Here is a 5472-nt window from a genome sequence, read left to right on the forward strand (position 1 = left end):
TTTGCTAATGTGGCAGAAAAGGCGAACACGGCGGAGGGTTTCTGCTTTTGGAAAGGATTTGAGGTGAGATAGTCTCTTACCTCTGTGCCTGGTCACGTGACTGAGCCAGAGGAATGCAGAGAGCGAGCACACATGGAAATCATCCGCACAGAATAATCAGGTTTGGCATCCCGACTTGATTATGAAATGCAAATGTTATTGTTGGAGTTGTACTGGCTTTGCCCTGTCTGTGTTTATTTTTTTTAAACCTCTTTTAACTTTTTCTGAAAATTTACTGATACAGATTAAATATCAGGATCTTTTTTATTTTTTATTTAATCTGTGTGAAACAAGTTTAACCTCTTAGGACCTGCTGTCCACAGGCATGGACATTGGATTTTGAGTTATATTACCACAGCAGTTAAAATCAGCTTAACTGAAACCCTAGGACTACATCTTTAAAGTCCCCCTCCGATGAAAATCCTGTTTTTTGAGTTTTTAACTTATATGTGTGGCATTTTTCTTATGAAAGAGAACAAATCTAATAAGAAATTAGATTAGATTTGACAATAGACATTTTCTCGGAAACTCCTCCTTTAAAGGGTAACTAAACAGGGAAGTTGGAGGCTGACTCAACCCACAGGTGGAATTAGAAAATCCAGTCAGAGGGGTGGGGCTGTAAAACCGGACCGTTATCATTGCTGGAGCTGCGGATTATGATGTAGGACTTCTCAAATGAAATGGGACTTAAATTATTTGACAAATAACATAATGTAAATATAATACCCCCATTCAACCTGTAGGGGGCAGCACACAGATAATTTTAGACGGTATTTTCAAGAATTAAACAACTGTATTTTAAATTGTCAAAAAGTTGGCAATGACTATGAGACAGCACTTTTAAAGTCCCATTTGTAAAGGTCAACATACAAAAAAAAGTTGATTTAGAGTTTGGTTACCCTTTAACTCCTTGATGCCTGAATTTATTTCCAGCTCTGAAAACAAAATAAAGTCTAAAGTTTTTATTTTCAAGTAAATGCAAAACTAAGTCTATTTTTGAAGGAACATGTTTGATGCATATTTGCGTCAAAGGGGTTAATAGGACTTATTTTAGTGAAACATTACAATATGTTGAGTTTCACTTAAATAAAAACATGCTTTTTATTTATTTCATTTGTTTTTATTTGTTGCTTAGAAAATTAAATTCCTTTTGGTGATGGTAAAAAATGTAAAATTAATTATAAGACAAACATTTAAAAATAAAAGCAGTGATAAGAAGAAAGCTTTTTATAACACGACACATATTTTTTACATTAAAATGATCTTTTATTGTCATGTAAATAGTTCAAAGAACATTATAACCTGTTTTAACCTGTACAAATAAAATAATAGTTGCACTCCTGTATTCCAGTTAGTAGAATCCTTCAATTCATATTGTCTGCACATGCTGCAGATGACGAATGGCCTCATGCAAGAAAAGCATGTTTCCCCAGACTGTTACTGCAGAACAGAAGCTTAGGAGTGATTTAAGCTGGAGTTTGGACATGCCAACGGCCCTGAGGCTGTTCCATGCAGGTCCTATTAAATGCTTCAACCCAGCTGCAGTTCTCCGCTCACAAACACTAGATGGCAAGCTTGGATTTGAAAAAAAAAATCCCAATTTTGACATCTACTTGAAATATGCATGCAAAGACACTGATGAGCTCACATTGAAGAAAAGCTTTCACACTTTGCCTGCCTTTTAAACGTCTCTGCAACTAATAAATCCAACTAATACTTCCTCAGTATGGGTTAGAAAAACTTTCTTGATTCATAGAACAAATAAAGAGATTTAAGTGCACGTGTTTCTAATTTATATGTTGGTTGGTCATAATTGTGTGTGTGCAGGTCTTCATTTTATTGCCTCTCTAGGACCTCTTCCCGTTCAAACACTCCTCTCATTTTTGTAACTCTTTTGGAAGTTCCTCTTCTCATCAAGACAAGTAGTTTTTCTTTGAGACCAAAGTGGGGTCCGGCTCTAATGAGGCAATTTAACAAAATAAAAAAGAAGCTAAAATTAGATCCAGCGAATGTGGAGTTTGTGTGTCTCTAGGTGCAAACCTGGGCTTTGTGGAGGGTCAGGCTACAAAAACACAGTCAATTAATGGCATGTGAGGGACATGATGTCATGCTTTTACTATGTGAAAAAGGCCAACATGGAGCCTTCAAGGCCTTGACTAACAGACACCTCATGTACTCTCAGCCTTCCTCAATGAAAAAGTCTGTGTAAGAAAAGGTAGTTTATTAAGATTATAAGGGGTCTTTAAAAACCCACTCTAATAAAAATTGTGTTGGTGTTTTTTAACATTCTTTTGTATTGTTCTCATGATGGAGGACATATATGAATAAAATTAATTAATTTATTTGTTATCAATTCATTGTGAATCAGGGGCGGACAAAAAAAATTAACATTTAAAGAGCTTACTTGACTGGTATCTGGCTGAAAACCATACAGCTGGATATGTTCCGTAGTGCTCACAATATGTGTTGCACTGCCAATGATAGAACAGGACTGTGAGAGACTGCAAGCTAGCCTTAGAGGATGTAAACAGAGAGCTCTCATCAACAGGAAGGGGCTGTAAACTAATAGTCCCACCCATAACTCAGAGGTAAATTTCTAATAAACTCCTACAACTATGCAGAAACTATGTGCTATAAAACGACAGTTTCTTATTTAAATTCTGGCTAAAAACAGCATAATTAAAAAACACTGGAAACCCTTTGAAATTAGAAAAATAAACAGCTATTACTCAGTCATTCTGTTTGGCAGAATAACCTTTCTTGCTCTTGTGTCTCTTTTTAACATGTTCTAAAATAAAGCACATTTTGTGCATGATATTTTTGCTTTATTGCAAGTTATTCAAGTTATAAACTAACCAATCAGATGCCTCAATAAGAGCATGTGGAGCCCCCTGGCCCGTTTGATTGACAGATTCTCGGACCAACCACTGCTTGCTAACGTCGTCTGGTGAAATCGTTTGATATCTGTACCACATAAAAATGGCGACGGAGTTGACTTCATTTCGTTGGAATCTGAGGTAAGGCATCTTCTATTGGTGACATCACAGCCTTGTTCTGTCCATCTCTATTTATGTTAATGGTGCAAAGCTAGCGCAAAGGAGAGGAAAAAACGCTAGCTAAATGTGTGCTGTTGACATATGGAAAACTGAATGCTTTTCTTGGGCAAACTGTGACAAAAGAGGTGCATAAATCATGGGTTTTGCTGAAAACACTGATTTATTTGGAAGTTTATTAAAACAAAATGTTAAAGAAATCTGCATTGATTCTGATGCTACAAACCGTACGGATTCATTCTATAGTAGTGGTTATGACTTGTGTTTAGCAAGTTGAAGGCTCCATTTCAAGATGTAAACTTAGAATGACATCATTAGGAAAGAATTGCCACACATCTATGGAAGCTCACAAGTGGTGGGGGTCACAGGGCTGCAACAACAACAAAGATGAATTGAAGAGGATTCCTTTAACCCCCACCGGTGATGCCACCGAACGACTCCCTCTGGCGATTAGGACGAGGATACCTAGTTTTGTTTTGCCAGACATGCTTCATTGGCAAGAGCAAGTCATGGAAAACCTTTAAGCTTCCATCCCACCCAGAGTGAGAGTATATTTAAACAACCCTCCGGTGACCTGGTGCTGGAAAGGCCAGACAGACAAATCGCCTCTTGACAGAAGGGACTCTGCATGAACGCGGCAGAGCCAACAGTTCTGTCAGTCAGACTCCTTCAAGGAGGCAAAGCCTGATTTTATCACCAAACTATCAGACGTTCAGGTACAGACAGACTTTGGTTGTCTGGCTCATCTGCTCGTCATCCATCAGCTATTGTGTTCAGGTGAGTCACTACTACTCATCTCGATTTGTTTTGTCTGCATATATTTGATAAATTGACAACATGTGATAAATACACATAAAAGGAACAAGATTTGTTTTAACAAAGCTACAAAGTTGAACAATTAAAATATGAGATATTTAATTAAAAAATATTAGAGACATCCATTCTTAACATTTTCAACAGGGGTGTGTATTTTTCCCTCTCACATGATAGGATTAGCATCTCGAAACATGGTCCACAAATCGACACATTTGATAGATAGAATATGAATAGAAAATTGATCAAATATTTGGTTTATAAAAACAATCATCTTTATTTTCTCATTTATAAAGACCCCAAAGTATGAAATCAGATGTACAGAGTACAGATAAAGTGTCACACATTCAAACCTGCCGTTTCTCTGTCATCACCTCTCTTATCCTTCCTTTGGGGCTCTCAGGTTGAAAATAAACAAATAAAATGTTTGTCTTTTTAAAAAAAATAATGCATTTTTCAGACTGTAAGACAAGCAAAACAAAACAGTTTGACTTTATTCAACTCATTCACAAACAATTGAAACACTTTGTCAGACTCCTGACTACAATACCCATGATGCTCCAACAATCCAACAAGCACTTCAGCTTTGTAGTTTACCAAAGTTGGACATTTTGACAGATTTTTGAGCGACTTGTGCCACAGAAAATCAATTTGAGGTCAGCACAACCAGAATTCCTGCTAAAGGCGCATATTGCAAGAAACAAGAAACCTCATTTTTAGTTTAGATTTTTGGCTGAGATGCACCAACAATTATAAAACAGACTATGCTGTGCAGTTTTTGTTTTAAAATTATTGCTGACATCACACTACCTATACTACATTTGCTGCAGTGACATGATCCCATGTTGTACAGCGTGTCTTTTTTTGAAATGAACTCATGGGAACCTTTGTCAAAAGTTAGGGTTTTTTTATTATTATTTTGAGAAAAAAAATCTTCATATTTTTGTTATATATTCAAAAAGAAGAAATAGCTTTTTTTATATTGATCCTAATGGTGATAAATCAGTGTTGTATTCTCTAAAGGGTGAAGTCAGACTTTGTGGCTCCTACTGTGTTGTAGTCAGTAACAAATCAACCCGAATGGCTCTTTGAGTGTTGAAGGTTGCAGACCACTGGTTAAAAACCCAAATACAGACGAAAAGAAAAGAAAAGACTTGTGGCATAAACACAGAAACTTTACTTAAAACAATCTTAACAAAACATAAACGGTAAAAAAAACATTAAATTTTTTTTGAAAAGGTAAGAACCATGAAATAGTAAGACTCAAAACTCTTCAAGAGAATGAGGGCTACTTCACTGACAGAAAGAGTTGTGGATTATTGAAAAGTGAAACTTAAAGTGAGAAGAATCGGAGAAACTGAAACCTAATGGTGTACACAAACATGTCTCGAATTGGAAAAGAAAGCACCAAACCAAACCTGATGTGACGGAAAATAACTTTCAGAGCATCACAGAGTTAAAGGCCGGTTATTTTCCTACGAAAGCTTCAAATCTTGATACTCCAGACACTGTAGGACTGTTGTAGTGTTTCTAAATTCTCAGGAAAGTAGGATTACAAAGAATTTGT

The sequence above is a fragment of the Oryzias melastigma genome, linkage group LG22 (assembly GCF_002922805.2).
Source record: "Oryzias melastigma strain HK-1 linkage group LG22, ASM292280v2, whole genome shotgun sequence".
Lineage (NCBI taxonomy): Eukaryota > Metazoa > Chordata > Actinopteri > Beloniformes > Adrianichthyidae > Oryzias > Oryzias melastigma.